A 19,568-nucleotide genomic window follows, 5' to 3' on the forward strand; every position below is an offset into this window, starting at 1 on the left:
TCTGAACTTTGGCATAACTTCTCAGAAATAAAAAACAGAAAGCACACAACCTTCTCAACCTTCTAGAAGAACAAACAATCTTTTATATTGTTGGGTTTTTTTTCTTTCCTTTTTTATTTATTTCTGTTATTTTTTACCAAGCCTACAGGGTACCTATTATGTTCTATTAACTACATTCCTCCTTAAAGTTTCTATTCAACTGGATTAATTCCATCCAAGAACTGAATTAATTGCAATTGCTTTTCATGCAAATTGAGAGACTGCAAATAAACTGCAGAATCGTCATCGGACTCTGTAAGTTTTTAGATAATTGTATTTAGATCAAGCTGTAGATATTCAGTTTTTCTGGCTAACAATAAAGCACTCAGCAATTTTATTTTATTTTATTTTTTATTTTTAGAAATGCTGAGTTAAAGTCACTTAATCAATTTTCTTATATTACAAGACTATTAAAAACGGTGAACAAGTTTATGCGGTGCTTCCACCGATGCCTGTATATCCTTTAATATGCCCTTAAATTAGGGATACTGATTAATACTAGGTGTTGAAAAACAAGGCAATTGCACATACAGAGCAATCTTTCACCAGTTATGCGTTCTCAGTTTCCAGATAGATGCTGAACTACCTCAAGTGCAGGAAACATCTAGGTCATGCTGTTTAATTATTAGTTTCTCTTCCTATAGATTCGTGATCCTATTTCCTAAGAGTTAGCCTAGATCTTTCTTGAATTCAGTGACAGCCCTTTGGCAAGGATTTGTGGAATTTACATCATATACAGAGTAGTCATAATTCTCTTTTGACTGTTTAAAGCCTCTTGTCTGATTAATTCAGTGCTACTATTGTGTTACGGTGAGACTATGGTCCTTTAGTCACCTTCTCCATTAGTTTCACCAACAATATCCTTTTTTTTCAACTCAGCTATTTATTTTCCAAGTTGAAAAGTCCTATTGCACACTTTAGTCTTTTCTGAAGGGAAGGCCATCAAGATTATTATCCTGGTCATTCTCCTTGTTTGTAGCATTCTCTCCTAAAACAAAATGTTCTTGCAAGAATACATACAGGCATTACAACATATTATAGCCATTTTAAACACACACACACACACACACACACACACACACAAATTGCTTTCAAAAGTGTATTGTTCTTTAAGATTTTTCACTTTTACATTATCACAGAGTCGCACTCAACATACAAATGCATCATCATTTTAGAATATGTTTACTTATGCTACAGAATGGACAAAAATGTCACTTTTTGTTGAAGATGAAAAAAACAATTTTGATTCATGGAATTTCAAACAATTTATTTCCAATTATTAAACTTATGATTACTAATTCTTCTTCTGAAAGCTAGAAACAAACAAATAAACATTTGGGGAAGGTACCTCAACTTTCCTCTAGGCACCTCTCCTTCCTTCTTCCTGGTAGCCAGTCCATTCATCGCAGACCGTATGTGGACCCTTCAGTAAACTGAAGGGCAGTGCAAAAGTCAGTGCCGGCCTTGCAGCTCCCTCTAACCAAGCTCTGCTGGTTACACAAGACTTGGTAATACTTCATTGTTTAGAGTCATAGCCCAGGTGATAACTAAGCTTTCATTCACCCTTGTTCACCTTGTTCACCATATAAAAACAAAGTTAGTCAAAACATCCCAGTGCCACTGCCTGGGGGGGGGGGGGGGGGGGGGGGGGGGAGGTTGGGAGAAAAAGTCCTAAATGGAGAGAAAAGGCAAGTTGGATATCAAACACATCTTTATCTTCTAAAATTAACAATAACAGAAGTATATTAGTCATAAAAGCTTTCTTTCACATTATAATACCTATCAATCTCTACTGAAGAACACTGAATTTGACACGTTTGTGTTTTGTTGTTGTCGTTGTTTGCACAAATGAAAAAAAGCATGTAAAGAACAACTGACATTTATTTTGTGTCTAAATTAATCATACTTTTAAACGTCTTCAATTACAAGATACTTCTTAAGGAAATACTGTTCTCTAAAACTAAGGAAATAGATTACTATACTGAGAATTTTGAGAATTTACATAAAAAGTCATTGTCAGTTTTCTGTATTTTTCTTAGTTCTGCTAGCATTCATTTCATAATAATAGGGAATAATTGTCATCTGCCATAACTGTGAAAACAGACTTGAATAATTTTGTTGTATTATTTTCAGGATTACTTTCTTTTTAAAAAGAGAAGCATGTTCATATTGACATTGATGCATTATGAAAAGGATAATTTTAACCTCTGGCATGTATTGTCCTCAGTGAAAGCTCTGAATTCAAAAGGCACATGAATTTATGTAGGATAAAATAGCTTTTTTCTTTTAGTTTCATGCAGAAAAATAATGTCCCTGTGAGGCTGATGGAGCCTGACAATCTCTGCATGCTGAAACATAGCCTTCACTTTTCCCAGAATCTCTGACCCAAGAAAAACATTAAAGGACCGCATTTTCAGCAGGTTATAGTCAAACTCTGTTAAAGCTGAAGCTGAAAAAGATGACCCAGCGATCTGTTTCAGCAAGGTGCTAAGGTTTGTAGTGGTTCCCTCTATATTTTTCTGAATGGTGCCTGGAAAATCACTATCAACAAAAACATGAGTGAAGGTGGAGGTATGTCTGAAGACATGGGTAAAATAGACATATATACATTAAGAATTGGTCTTTTTTTAAGCATCATTGAAAGCTCATGAAGGACAAATAATTTATAAAACAAAAAACACTGAATGGACACCTAGTCATAATCTAAATTTGAGTATATTTAAACCACAGATGGGTGTAACATTTAGCATTTTGGCTTTATAGCATTTCCTTTCTAATTAAGCTAAACTTATCTGCTTTGGGTTTGTACCTTCTCCATGATATCAAAATACACATTAATAAAAAAAGTGAAAAGCATTGCCATAATCTTAGCCCAATGAAAAAGGCTAGGTCTCCTCATTTTGGTATTGGAGAATAAGGAGTTTACTGGACAAAGTCTTGAAAACCTTATTCAAATCATAACCAACAACCAACAGAAGAGTTGGTTGTATAAAAAACAAATTATTCTTTCTTAAGTGAAATCTGATCTTACTAACCAAGTGCTATGAAGTTATTTTCACTATTGTTGCCTTCTCATATTTTTTCTGAAGACAACATAAATACTGTAATGAATGCTGAGGATAAACTTCCCTATTATATTGCTATCAGAAAGAATCTAAATGGATGCTGCTGAAAATAAAAGGTCCATATACCTTACTCATTTGGAAATCATGCTTACATAAGGGACCAAAAATTAGTCTTTCTTTTAACAAATATAATTACATTAGAATTACCTCTATTTTATTTGGAGCGTGTACTTAAGATTTTGAACTTAACGATCTAAAATACATTTTATTGATTCTAATTGGTAGGATAATTCCTACTTGTTCAAAGTGAGCTATCCTGTTTCCTGAATTCATGAGAACTTTTTTATTATTATTGTTCTTGTTGTTTGTTTTTTTTTTTTTTTTTAATAAAACTTTATATTGGTTGCATTCCTCAGGCAAACGTGATTCTCATTCTTCAAAATTTTATGTTATACGTGAAATTAATTCAGTTTCTTCACTGTCTGAGAACTATTACTCATCAAAAAAAATCACCTATTCAATTAAAACTCAGTGCAATTATTCAACATAGAAGTGAGCAGTTTTCATTCATATGGACTTCAACATTTTTGTGCTGCAAGAGATGCATGTACATTTGACTTTATGTTCCCAGTGCCTACTTTTTTAAACTGTATTCATGACAATTAAACATCTAAGTAATTAAAGACAAAATAAAGTATATAAAAATGCCATTGTATATATTTTTTAAAATACAGAAATATGGAGGTTTGGGAGATTTCCTTGTCAGTTTTCATGTTCTGTCTCTGCTACAGTTAAGAAGTATTTAAACTGTAGTTTGCACAAGCTGACCTAACAAATTAGAGTTTAAGTTAGTGCAGAGGAGAGAGAGATGGAGCCAAAAATGTCACCTGTAAACTAAGCAGAGTAATATTCTTTGAGGAAAAAAATATATTCAGTGTAGAGGATCACATCTACTACAGATACTATAATCAGCTAGATCTGGGAGGACTGAAAAGGGGTGCAGGGAGGAGACGGCAGGACAGTATGAGAAGCTGAAATGTCCTTGGTTCTGTGCAGCACAGCATAGCAACAACAAAAACATCAACATGCTAACAACATTGCTTTTCTCCTAAAGGCAAAATATAGCATTGTTCCAGACATGACAATGAAAATCCACTTTGTCCCAGCTGAAACCAGGACAAGTCAAAAAACCATCCAAGGTCTTGCAAAGACTAGTAAAACTCAATCTGGAGACTCCGCACTCTACTTTCTCCGCATTGTACTGACACTGTCCCATCATAAAGGCAGAATGACAAAGAATGTTTTAGCATGTTCTTGTAGGAAGAAAATAATATGTTCCTCTGTAAAGTTTACCCTTTACAGTGAAACAATGGATTATAACTGCAACTGAGGAACATATTTAAATATTCAAATATGTAAGGAAAATGCTTTCTGAAGTTGAACTTTTTAGTTAACTGTGTTAACAGATCAGTAGTTTGTGTTAGGAGAGGTCTAGGTCATCTTCTTCTCTGTGTGTAGAAACTCCAAGGGATCCCTATAAAACATATATATGCTTGATATTTCTGTACATCAGACCTTTTCTGATAGCGCAGACTGAGTAAAGCTGAACTCCTGGAACAGTTTGTCAATTTGTATGAATATCTTATTACCAAATTCTACATAGTGCTGAAGTTCTAAATGTTTCTTTATTGAACATTCATATTTCACTTTTGGAAAATATGATTTTAAAAATATATATAGTGAAATATATAATAATAATGAAAATCTATATGTAGAACACGAATTTCTATTTTACTGAAAAATAATGACTTTTTGGTAAGAACTACATTCTTAATTTTACTCCATAATATAGCTTTCATTGAAAAAAAAAAGAAATATTTTCAACTGTGATTCAAAACTGTTTTCAAAATGTCACACTTTTATATGAAATTGCCATTAGAATCTCCAAGTTTCATCAAGCTCCAAATGTAAATTATTAGTTGAAATAGAAATAAATGAAAGATACATTCACACTCGAAGAGATTAATATTAATATAAAACTGCAAAATAACAATCTTGTAAAAACTGAGCAATGTTATCTATTAATACTTTTATAATCACAGAAAAGCTATTGACTAGACTCATGCTACAGGAAAAGCTTGCATGACTGTAAGGTTTTCACTTTGGGGTGTGTATGTGTAGGGTAATAACAGCATAGATCTCACTGTAAATACATCTTAGTGCAAAAGAAGTTCACATTTATTACCAATCTTAAGCTATTTAATTATATGTATAAAGTTATCACGCTAACTTCATCATCCCGAAGTAGATACTTGGCTTTGAAAGCAAAAAATCTTTAAGATTACTGATGCTTTAATAAAATATACTCACTACCAGTGTAGAAGTATTATGAAACAATTACAGAATGATACAATGTTAAGTCAAAATTGGGCTCAGCCAGCATGTAAACTGACCTTCATTCATCTCTCTAATGTTAGAATATTTATTAACAGAAATAAAAGTATATATATTGTAAAAAATGAAAATGTTTTTTTTTTTTGTTTAGATCCTAAATTCTGATTAAGAAGTTTCCATTTCTGAATAACTTAAAAGTATCTAGTATGTCACTGATGTAGTAGTAAGTTAAAAAAGTCATTTTTGAGCAGTACATCAGATTAAAAATATATGTTTCTCAGTTTTAATTTATATATATGTTCATATACATGTTCCTTATGAGTCTTTGAGTGTGGCAAAGGAAGAAACAGAGAGGCAAATGTTAAAACCATGGCCTAGAAGAAAGTTACTGTTCACAAGACATTATTTTTGTGAAATAAATGCTTTGCGACATAGTTTATGTATTTAGACTAAATCCTGTTTAGTTAGCCGTTAATTAGTTGTTGGTAAATCTCCTTATTATTGTGATTAGTTAATTTTAAACAGTTGTTCAACTATTTACAGCATGAATATATTTAGTTTCCTCACCAAGAGGAAATGGAACAAGCATTCAGGATGTTACAAAGTCTTCTGAATAACTACATAAGAATAAAAAGCCCGTGTATTGATGATTTACTCTCCTAACTTTTAAGAGAGAAAATTTCACAATACAAGCTTAATACACATTACCTATCACCAATAAAATATAATTTGTTGTCTTACATGGACAATACTTTCTTTAAGAGTCATAAGCCTACGTAATATTCTGTGGAATAACAGAAAATTTTGAGACAACGGTACAGTGATACAGAAAAGAGTTCAAGCTTTCTGATTTCATAGTATACTTTACCCATGAGAGTTAAGAGAAAGCAATGTAGGCCATAAGCAACAACAGTAAAACATTTATGGATTCTGAGAGAATAATCATAGTATCACTATGCACTGGTAAGAAAGATTTAAAAAATAATAATGAAAATCAAAAGATAGAAAAATATAATAATGCCTTATGCCTTTTATTTTTGTTCATAACGGTACTCAAGCAACACGGCAGGAGTTGGTTCTATAAATGTTAAATTTTCAAATGTCAAAGAGTACACATGTCATTTGTATATTTTCACTAGTTTACTGAAAGCATCAGGAATGCAGCCACAAATGGATCAACCCCATAAGATGAGTTTTTGAGTTTTTTTCTTTTAATTATAGAATGTCATGTTCCTAATTCTCCTTTATATTATGAGTTGAGGAAATATATCAGACACAAAACTTCATTTGAAGTGAAAACTGCAGATAGTTATGGCAGTTTCGGTTTTAATGGTTAAGAAGACAGTTACAGTTATCCAAAGAATTAGCATAGTTCATAGAAGATGCAAACATTTCAGGAAGAAAAGTAGAGGCTGCTTTGGCTTTTGGAGAATGAGCCTGTTGTGCCACTGTTTTAGATGACAGCTGAAAAGCAGAAATGGACACAAGTATATTTAGCAGATTTAACCTGCCTGCTGGGTCCTTGGGCAGTTAAATCTATGCTAAGGGATGAGGCAGAGGAGACCTACTATCTTTATAATTGAGGTGAAAAGGATGGTTTAAAAAAATAAATAAATAAAACAGTCCTATCATTGTAACAACTGAAAAAATGCAAGAAGCATTAAGACTAATGAGGATATGATGAGTCGTGGGTAATGATTTCTTATTAGTAGGTTTACTAAGGAAAAACAAAAATATTATTAAAACAATATGTAGAGATCTATTTGGAGGATGAAGCACAGAAGAGTAACATTTCATCAAAGATATCTGATGAACACCTTGAGACCTCACTAAGACTGAAACAACTGCCAATGTGGTTGAGTCACCATCCCTGGATGTGTTTAAAAAATGTTTGGATGTGGTGCTCAGGGACATGATATAGTGGAGGTTTGTTAGAGTAAGGGTAATGTAGTTGGGTTGTGGTTGGACTTGATGATCTTTAACATTTCCAACCTGAGCAATTCTATGATTCTACAGTAAACAAAACATACATACACACAAAATAAAAATAATAACTAAAAAAAGAAAAAATGAAGGTCATGGGAGGTCTAGATGCATAAAAATGTTTACCTGTTATTTTCTACAGCACACTACATAGTTAATGTAGGAAAGACAGTGTGAAGTCAACGGAGTATGAGAAAATTGATGTCAGTTGATAAATCTTGTTATCGTTATTGTAGAATCACAGAATCAGAGAATTACTTAAGTTGAAAGCAGTCATAAAGATTATCTATTTCTAACACCATTTGCAGTGGTCTAGGCTGCCACCCACCAGGTCAGGCTGCCTAGGCCCCCATCCAACCTGGCCGTGAACACCTCCAGAGATGGGGTATCCACAGCTCTGGGTAGCATGTGCCACTGTCTCACCATCTTCCTAGTAAAGAATTTCTGCCTAACATCTAATCCAAGTCCCCACTCTTTTAGCTTAAAACCATTCACCCTTGTCCTATCACTGTCGGACTGCGTAGAAGGTCTGCCTCCCTCCTGTTTGTAAGCTGCCTTTCAAGTACTTCAAGGCCACAGTGCAGCACACTGGAGCTAAATAAGCCCAGCTACCTTAATCTTTCTTCATAGGAGAGGTGGTCCAGCCCTCTGATTGTGTTCATGGTCCTACTCTGGACTCACTTCAAGAGCTCCATGTCTTGTGCTGGAGACTCCTGGACACAAAATGCCAGATGAGGCCTCACAAGAGCGTAGTGGGACAATCACCTCCCTCAGCCTACTAGCCACCTCTCTTTTGATGGAGTCTAAGATACTGTTACCCTTCCTGGCTACAAGCACATCCTGCTGGCTCATGTCCAGCTTTTCATTCACCAGAACTCTGAAGTCCTCCTCCACAGAACTGCTCTCAAGGAGTTCTCCTAGTCTGTACCCATGGGATCATCTTGGACAGAGTGAAACACATTGAATTTGGCTTTGCATAGCTTCATTAGATTCATATGGGCTCGCTTCTCAAGGGATAGCATCACTTCTTTCTGTTGTATCACCTAAACACTCAACTTGGTGTCATCACTGTCCGCCTGTCCTGTCCACTGCACAGACATGTCAAGTGGGGACAAACTGTACAACAGTAATGTGTAATGAACAGTCAGTAATAATTAAAAGTGTACTTAAATCACGCATGTCCAACCTGCAGCACACAGGCTGCATGCAGCCTGGAACAGCTCTCAGTGTGACCCACCCCCTGTCCTGCACATATTATAAAGATAGTGGCTCTGTACCGCCAAGCTGAACAGTCAGTACACTATAAACCCAGTGTGGGCTTAAACCAGGACAGAGGATAAGCACAGTGCAGTGCTAACTCAGGTAAAGGCAAATAAGTTTATGAATTTTGATACCAAAAAAAAAAAAAGTAGCAGTGCTTTCTGTTTTGATAAAGAAATTTGAGAAGTGATTTCAAGATTGCTGAAAAAGTCATCAATTTTTTTGTTTATTTGCAATGTGATTTTCAGTTGACATATATAAATTACTTGTGAATTTTCAAATGGAATGTACAGAGTGGTAATCAGACATCTAAATGTTTCCATGAAAATAAATAGGAGGCATTACTTTTGGAGTGATATACTTATACACGGCCCAAGACAATTCCTCTTCACTCAGTGCAGCCCAGGCAATCGAAAATTTTGGACACCCATGACTTAAGCTGTATTTTTGACAGATTAATTTTAATTTATGGGGAAAAATGAACTGATTGCAGAATTTCATTAGAAGTCACAGTGCTGTAGGTCTGTCCACTACATGGAATTTGCATCACTTGCAAAGACCTAATCCATTCGCTTTACAACTTTAAAGCTGCATTGCTGATTACCTGCTTAAATACTGAATATGCTAGGGTCAAAGAAAAATTGAATGTTATGTTAACTAAAAAAACATTTTTTTAACCTGGCTGTAAAAGCAAAAAGTACTAGTGATTCTCCTCACTGTTTATGTAAAGAAGGAGACAGTTGTTTTCATGTATGCTGATGCAATTTTTTTAAGTTTATGACTTGCTATGATTCTGTGATTGTACTTGCCTAACCTGCCCTGAGATTTTTCTACACATTTTCCCTTTTTGTTTGAATAATCTGATATATTAAGAAGACCTTCCAAAGTAATAGTAGTCTTTAGCATGTGACAAGGACTTACTGATTATTTTTTTAATTAAAATCCTAAGGATTCTAAGATTTAGTACACTGTGATAACACAGAAAAAGTACAGACCCCCCTTGTGCTGGCACTGACTGAAGTAATGTTTGACCCTATACTTTAAATGCACTCATTTTGTAAATGCAAAAAGCACATTTTATACAGCAGGAAAAAATGACATAATCTGTCTTATTTTTGGTGGATTTATTTGTATTGCTTTGTTTTGATTTGTTTAGTTCTGGGTTACTCTACATGTCAAGTTCATTATTTAATTGACTAACCATTGTAATACTGCTGTGTGTGGCTGGGAAGAGAATTGGGGGAAAAAAAAAAAAAAAAAAAAAGATGTAGAACCCATAGGTTGAGATAAAAATGGTAAAGGAAGAGATAATTGTATATATATATACACACATAGTATATGTGTATTGTATGTATATATATGTAAAATATTATGTTATGTTATAGTGTATATCAAATATTAAATATGTAATTATATAATAAATATATACAGCTATATTGTATATATAACTATATACTATATATATATTGTATATGTAACTATTATACAGTAATATGATAATACATAATATGCTATAATATGTATAATGTATAATATACAATGTGTGTTATTTAAAATATAATAGTTAATGTAAATATATATATATTATTTTATACTATATATTATACATCATATATATCATAAATGTATATGTATGTATGTGTGTGTATATATATATTTGTATGTATATACAGAACAAGTAATGCAAATACAATTGCTTACCACCTGCAGACCACTGTCAGGCCCCAAGTTTCAGCTGCTCAGCCTGGCCAACTTCCCTCAGATTTATAGTTTCCAAGTTCTGACTGTTAATTGAAAGTTCAGCATCACATAGTCGTGACTTTGATTATTTCTCCCTAGATGAATTGCCTGTACTGTGGCTCGTCTACACCTTACACAGTTTTGTGACATCCTTCTGGAATTCCTCACCACTGTCAACGACTACCAGCAACAGCTTCATCTACAAAGTTGCAGATTTAATTGTTCACTTTTTCTTGAGAATTTTCAGTAATACATTGAATAAAACCAGTCTTAACACCAGCCCGCTGGCTTTTGCAAGGACTGCTAGCTCTTCTCTGTCCTGAAAAGAGGCTGTGCACTTTGTCCCTTATCTTTGATTATCTGTCAGATCATTAAACCTTACAGCAATTTGTAACTTATATAAATTTATAACTTAAAATTTATAAGTAATATATAACTTACATAATCTTATAGTAATTTCATTTCTTTCATGAGGTTTAGTGTAAGTCCTTACAAGCAACTTTTGAAAATCTTGATAAACTACTGCTCATTGATTCACTTGAACAATGTCAGTAATTTTTGTGAAGCAGTATTTCCTGTCCCAGAAATCACACTGTTTTTTTTTCTTTCTTCTTTCCCCTTTTTCTTTTTTAAATTCAGTGATTTTACTATATATTGTAGATTTATTTGTATTATCAGAGTAGGAAACTGGATTTACTGGTCCATGATTCCTATGTCTTTTTTTTTAATGCCCTATTTGTGACCAATAGTTTTCTGGTATATATTTCAAGATGTTCTAATATACATCCAGCACCTTTAAATTTGTCTGTTATTTTGCAAAGCCTTGATCCAGAGCTCCAGCATTATTACACAGTGAAATATCTTGCCTGGGGGGAAACAAAGAGTCCAAAACAATTAAACTTAGTGCTGATATTCCAATGTGGAGTGTTGTCTTGCCACTACAGAGCATATCATTTTCTAGAGTAAAAAATAATCTAGATATTGAAAACTAGAATCAGAATAACTGTTTGATTTCAGGAGCCATTAAAGAACATCTCACAGACTTGTGCTTTAAAAAACAAAACAAAACAAAAAACAAACAAACAAACAAACAAACAAACAAAAACAGCTGCAGGCACAAGAAAGTAGTCCCAGGGATGCAATTAACTCAATTGCTTTATAATGTATTCTACACTCTTCACAATTTTTGTATTTTCACAGTAATGCATTAGTTAAAGTAACAATTATCAACTGATTTTGATTGTTTCTGCACATAGTGTAACAGTGGGGTGGAAAATATACATATAAACTAAAAAAAGTTATTTGCAAATGAAAAGGCAAAAAAGTGAACTTAACTTCAGCTTATTTTTGGATACAATTACTTGAAGAAAATGAGTTCCTACCTGACATTACCACAGCATTTAGGATGGAAAGAATAGTAAGTATAGGCTAAGTGAAATGCTAAATTATATTTCAGTGAAGCACAACATTAACCAGTGCATCAAGAGAGGAACGGAAAGGAGCTTGACAATTTAAGCTTTCCTTGTGCATGGAAATCCAGATTGCAGGTTGCTAAAGTCAAAAGAAATACTAACTACTAGTAAAAATACCTAAGTCAGTAGAATCAGACTGTATAATTTAAGCTGGACTGGACATGATGGCATCTATATGACACTATCAATCTTTGTTATAAGACAAAAATACCTGTCACAGAGAGCATACCTTGAAATTCCAAGCATTGGAATTTACAGTGTGCTCTGATTCCGAATGTAGCACACTAACCAACTTCATGTGAACAGTGGAATGCCTCTTAATTGGTAAGAATAACATGTTCTGTTGCTTTTAACCCTTGTGAAATTGTTATTCTTTGATGATCCTTACCAAGGCACATCTGACACTTCTGTTGTGACTGGTACCTCTTAAGGCTCAACGTGGGAGAGAACCTGAGCAACATTATTGATTCACTTCACAGAATCACAAATCACAGGGGTTGGAAGAAGCCTCAAGAGATGATTGAGTCCAGCCCCCTGCTAATGCATTTACCCTATTATAGGCCGTAGGTGTCCAGATGGGTATTGAATATCACTATAGATGGAGACTCACATTCTCTCTGGGCAACCTGATCCAGTGCTCCATCACACTTATCATGAAGAAGTTTTGCATGACTGCACGGAACTTCCTATGTTTAAATTTTAGTCCATTACTCCTTGTCCTATCATTACATACCACTGAGAACAACCCAGCCTTATCCATTTGCCTCCCACCTCCCTATAGATATTTATGAACACTAATCAGATATCCCTTCAGCCTTCTTTTCCCCAGACTGAACAGACTCAGGTTTCTCAACCTTTTCTCATGCAGGAGACGCTCCATACTCTTTATCATCTTGGATGATCCTCGTGTATTTACAGAACTTCTCATTTTCCTTTGGCCAGTTTTAACATTCAGAACATATTTCGATATAAATTCTATGATTCCCAAATAAATTCCCTCAGTTTACATCACCACATGATTAAGCTGGCAATTACAAGCTTCCATGCAGGCTCATACATTTATAGGTACTGCTTATAGATCATTCAGATCAGCAAATTGCACTGAAAAACTCCTGCATCACATACTGTTAAATGACAGCATTTAAAATATCTTGGATTGCTTTTGAGTCCTGGTGGCAGGCACAAAAACCTACACTGCAAAAGGGTTGATTTTTTCACTACTAACTGAAAATATTTCACATTGAAATGTATTCAGTGTTAATCCTGAGAAAACTTGAAAAAAAAAATCAGATTGAAAGTTGTCCTATTATGACTGCTTGACATCTTGTCAGACCACTCTTATGAGATATTATTTCATTAAGAAAATGCAACAAAATTTGAATCTATGACAATACAAAGAACCTTTTAAAATATATATTTTTTCTCCATTTTTATGTCCTTTTTAAGTGAGCTACTCTTTTCAAGTATACTGAAGGAGAAAAAGTAAAAAATTATCTGACAGGATTATATACATGGTGCATTAATTATAAAATACATTCTAAGCTATAAACCTAAATGCATGGAAAAAACAAGAACAAAAGTGAAAAAGCTGCTTTCAAAGTATTCAGTCAGTTGGAGCTACTTGGTTGCAAGTAAGTCTGATGGTAATATTTGTCACTGTGGTTAGGCCAGTAGGTCACAGGTAAGTATGCCTCATTTTCACAAGCATCAGATACCAAACTCCTTCTTCCCCTACCACACACTCATAGTATTCTACAGATATACGAGAAATTCTACAAGTGTATCAGTGATAAAAGGAAGGCCAGGGAAGATGCCAGACCTCTCCGTAAGGAAACTGGAGACCTGGTCACAAGGGATATGGAGAGAGCTGAGATGCCCAATGATTTCTTTGTATCAGCCTTCACCAGCAAGCACTCTAGCCACACTGCCCAAGTTGCAGAAAGCAAAGGTAAGAACTGGGAGAAGGAAGATCTGCATGCTGTAAGTGAAGGTCAGGTTCAAGAGCATCTAAAGAACCTGAAGGTGCACAAAACTATAGGACACGACAAGATCCAACTACATGTTCTGTGAGAACTGGTGTATGAAGTTGCCAAGCCACTATCCATCATACCTGAAAGGTCATGCCAGACTGGTGAAGTTCCCACTAACTGGAGAAGGTGAAACATAACCCCCATTTACAGTCCAATCAGTCTCGTTTCTGTGCCTGGCAAGATCGTGGAGCAGATCTGCCTGATGTCCCTACTGAGGCGTATGGAAAGTAAAGATGAGGTGATTGGTGGTAACAAACATGGCTTCACCAAGGGCAAGTCATGCCTGACAAATGCCGTTTTATGATGGAGTTACAGTGTCAATGGATAAAGGAAGAGCAACAGACTTCATCTACCTGGACTTGTGCAAAGCCTTTGACACCGTCTCGCATGACATCCTGGTCACTAAACTGGAGAAAAATAGTTCTGATGGATGGGCCACTCACTGGATAAGGAATTGGCTGGATGGTCGCACTCAGAGTTGCGGTCAACAGCTCAATGTCCAAGTGAAGACTGGTGATGAGTGGCATTTCTCAGGGATTGATGCTGGGACTGGTGCTATGTAGTATAACAAAGGTAAGTGACATGGAGAGTTGGATCGAGTACTCCCTCAACAAGTTTGAAGATGACACCAAGCCGAGTGGCACAGTTGACAAGCTAGAGGGAAGGGATGCCATCCAGAGGGACCTGGACGGGCTTAGGAAGTTGGCCCATGCCGTCCTCATGAAGATCAACGAGGCCAAGTACAAGGTGCTGCACCTGGGTCAAGGCAACCCCAAGCATAGATACAGGTTGGGCAGAGGATGGATTAAGAGTCGCATCTGAATGATTTGGGTGTGTTGGTTGAAGAAAGACGACATAAACCATCAAGGTGCACTTGCAGCCCAAAAGGACAATGGTATCCTGGGTTGATCAAGAGAAGCATGACCAGCAGATCAAGGGAGGTGATTCTGCCCTTCTACTCTGCTCTCATGAGACCTCACCTGGAACACAGCATCCGGTTCTGGTCCCCTCAGTACAAGAAGAACACTGAACTGATGAAGTGGGTTCAGAGGAGGATCATGAGGATGGAGGGCTGGAGCACCTCCCTTACGAGGACAGGCTGAGAGAGCTGGAGCTCTTCAGCCTAGAGAAGAGAAGGTTTTGAGGAAGCCTCATATTGGCCTTCCAGTACCTGAAGGAGGCCTACAGAACAGCTAGGGAGGGACTTTTTAGAAAGGCACCTAACTACAGAACAAAGGGAAATGGCTTTGAACTGGAAGAGGGTAGATTTAGACCAGATGTCAGGAAGAAATTATTTACTGTGAGTATGATGAGACATGGAAAGAGTTTGCCCAGTATGCCTCCCTGCCACCCCCAGAAGTATTCAAGGCCAGGCTGAATGGGGCTTTGAACAGCCTGGTCTAGTGGAAGATATCTCTGTCTATGGCAGGGGGGTTGGAACTAGGTGATCTTGAAGGTCGCTATCAACCCTATCAATTCTATGATTCTATGATTCTGTGATATTGCCTCCATTTTCCCCAGCTGCCTGAAAACTCCAGAAAATATGTGAAGTAATAACATAAATGCATTATATATATGGAGGCTCTTAAACAGTCAGATAACCTGTTAAGTAAGAGTTTCCCTCTTATCTGACTGGGGATGTTTTATCAGAACAAGGATCTACCACTCTACCATACCAAAAATGGGATGGACCGCAGTCCAAAATTCATGTATGTTGCCTTGTGCATCTTGAAAGAATGATTATTCAGGAATACCTTCATGCATACCTGCCTTTCACTTTCTTCCTCATTTGTCTTCTCATATTTCAGTGCTCTCTTTGTGTCTTGGTGATACATGCTTATAAAGGAGCTTCACCCCATATTTACATACGCTCTTGTCTTATATTTTATTTTGCCTCCATCAATATAAAGGATATTCAGGATCATAGCTGAAACCTAGAATAACCCTCTGGGATCATTTTGGCTATCCTACACACACTATTTCTAGGGGAATACACAAAGGATGGGCAAAAAGATTGGCTTTTGAGATCCTCATCAATGAACATGAGATAGGTCAATGACATTTTTACTTTCTAACAGCATAGCCAAAGGAAACTATACTGTCAAAATAGAATAGAAGGTAATGTTCCCCTTTAAACTCATTTTTTATTTCCTTGAGGCACAGAGTTTTTATATTTTGAATTGGAATTAACAAGAGGTAGAATTTTGCTCGACAAGTATGTCTACACTGCATACTTTCTATTAGTGTGTGATGGTCCCTGAAATACATTAACACAAGTTTAGAATAAGAAACCATGATACTACATTACTATCAAAATTAATTTTACCCACTGAGATAATAGCTGCCTGTTTCCTGCACATGGATGAAAATTCCTTCAGCCAGATACTATGCTGTGGAGAACCAGGCTTAATGTAGAGAGAGACACATAGAATAGAGTCATAGAATCCTTAGAGTTCGAAGAGACCTCTGAAGGCCATCTAGTCCAACTCCTCTGCAGTGAATAGAGACACCACCGCTAGATCAGGTTGCCCAGGGCCTGATCAGTCTAGCCTTGAAAGTCTCCAGGGACAGGGCACCAATCACAACACTGGGAAACCTGTGCCAGTGCCTCACTATCCTCACTGTAGAATTTTTTTTCCTTACGTCTAACCTAAATGTATCCTCCCTGAGCTTGAAGCCATTATCCTTGTTCTATCACCTCAGACCCTGCTAAAGAGTCTGTCCCCTTCTTTCCTATACCTTCCCTTTAGGTACTGAAAGACTACTTCAGGTCACCTCGGAGCCTTCTCTTCTCCAGGGAGATCTGTACATATAATAAAAACTGAAAGAACAAATTTCTGGATGCTCAGAAACTCACTAGATATCACTGAACTGTCATGGCATCAGAAAAACATAGTCTTTTTTATTTCTTTTTTCTCACCTTGAAAAACATTCATCATTCAACTAAAAATCTTTAGTGGCACAAACGTCATTTATTCAGTTAATGTAAACACATAACTCGCACTCCTTTGGCCTTTAAAATGAGCATGAATGCTCAGTTACTATGAGTTAGTACCATTATAGAGATTTTTACTGAATGCAATGAACCCTGAAGGTTGTTACTTTTTTTTTCTCTCTTTTAATTTTCAGTAAAAACATATATTAAAGAGAGCTATAGAGATTTGATTGTGTTTTAGTTTCTTAATATGTTCCAGGATATTTTATGAACTTTTATCATCTGTAATTATAATCTAGCATCATCAAGAGGAAGTTCTTCACAGAGACAGAGGTGAGGTGCTAGAAAATGCTGCCCAGAGAGGCTGTGGATTCTCCATTCCTGGAGGTGTTCAAGACCACGTTGGATGGAGCCCTGGACAACTTGGTCTAGTAACAGATCTGATGGCTAGAGGCCCTGTCTGCAGCAGGGGAATTGGAACTTTAGGACCTTTTGGTTCCCTTCCAACACAAGCCATTCTATGATTCCAGGATTCTACGATGATGATAATCATATTTTTTGAGGTAGAAAAATATTGCTATCTATAGCCAAGATGTTCCTGTGTTAAATGTAATAGAAAGCATGTTTTCTTTATCTTGGAGACTTCTTCTACCTCTCTCTAGTGAGTGTATGGTTTGTTTCCTTCACAGGTATTCAAGAAAAGAAATATTAATAGAATCATAGAATCATAGAATCATAGAATCACAGAAGATTATGAAGTGTTCAAACATTTGAGATATGCAAGAAGGTAATAAGATTCGTTAAAAAAAAGAAATACAAATAACGACAACCATCAAGAACAATAACAACAGAACAACCAAATCATCATAAAGCTTTTATTTTAAAGACTGGATTTGAATGCAACTTCTATTTCCTTTTCATGAAGAAACAACAGGCCCAGGGCATCTACATATATACAAGGTATTTCAGTAGTTTGATAGTTTGATCTGAATTTTTAAGCTATAATAACTGATGTTTTCCAGCCATCTGATGTTAAGTTTATAAGAAATATAATGCTGTATTTTGCATATTGTTATAAAACATACCATACTCAAAATCCAAGAAAATTTTACAGCAGAGTTATATTCAATGTATTTTTAAAATTACTAGTTACATAAGTCACAATCTCTATTTACCTGATAATGTAGCACTTTTGAGAATGCATTTTGTGGGCATACATGGGACTGTACTTAAATTTACTTAAATTATCAGTCATCCATATGTGTTCTTTAGATTACGTTCACGAGTCAATCATAGCTTTTAGCTTACAAATGAGCTGTTATCAACCATATCTCAATACTCAAAAATTCAGATACAGTGCACTTTAAATAGGTACACATTAGTATTTGTCAGCAAGGAGATTTGGGGTTTATCTTTACTGACTAAAATTATGCTTTAAGCTCAGAATCATATGATCAAGATTTCTAGAGTATTCAAACATGAATCTGAAATGTATTTTCTGCTAATATCCATTAGCATTTCTTATTTGATAACACCTCTCAATAAGAGGAAGTCATGTTGTTGTGTAAAATAATGCTTGTTCAGCAAAATAATCTAACATATTTTTAACTGTAATCCTTTAATCCATCTTTCATGGTTTCCTGGAATTTGACTTAAGCCAAATTAGAAAACAAGTAGTACATGCCTCTTTTATGCATGACAATCATATAATCTTAATGGTCTGTAATGTTCTAGTGCCTAAAATTTAGTGCAGGTGATTTTGAAGGATATTTTTAGATCCAACTTTTATTCACTATAATATTGGTGTGAATCCCAATCAACATTGTAAGTTGTTTTTATGTTTTGCAATTCAAAGGTATGCATTTCCCCATTTAGAAAACAGACACTTGCCATTTTTCTCTAAAATTTTGAATTTTTTTCACCTATTCTATGGATAACAATTTCATTTAAAGTCTGTAGGATAAGAGCATGTTGTTTAGATTTCTTAGATGAACATATTTCTATGAATTTAAGCATATTATGACATACTGCTATAAGTGTGGTATTTATGGCTTAGATTCAGAGGCAAGCTACATACATGAAGGGTTGAGTTAGCCCTTCTCTTTCCCTTCTACTTTCTGAAAATAACTTCTGAACTATGCAAGAAAGCTCTTTGCCCAGGACCTGTGGAAGTCAAGGTCCCTTTTCCATCATATATTCATTGACATTGCCAGTAACAGTGACTTGTGCAAGACTGAATATGTATTTTAGGGACTTTGTTATGACTCTAAGTATGATTTTATGGAATGACAAAATCATTTATGTCTATACTCATTTTACTGGCCACCTACAGAAGTGCTCTTTTGTTATTTTTTAACATTACTTGTAAAATATTTTCTTGATATTATAACTCCAGTTGTTTTATAATGGGAAAATGGAAATCGAATTCATACCATTGAGACTTTTATGAAAAGTCAAAGGTAAAGAGTTAATCATGTACCATACAGTTACCAGATTTAAAAATATTACATATCAAGATGGGAGTAATTAAAAGTGTAATGCTGCCACATCTACAAATGTGCTACTGTCTCACTCTAACTTATAGGAGGGAGAGGAAGTTCTTTGATATATGTATACCTGGCATGAGATTAAGAAACAACGGTTCAAATGT

Source organism: Gallus gallus, chromosome Z, assembly GCF_016699485.2.
Source record: "Gallus gallus isolate bGalGal1 chromosome Z, bGalGal1.mat.broiler.GRCg7b, whole genome shotgun sequence".
Lineage (NCBI taxonomy): Eukaryota > Metazoa > Chordata > Aves > Galliformes > Phasianidae > Gallus > Gallus gallus.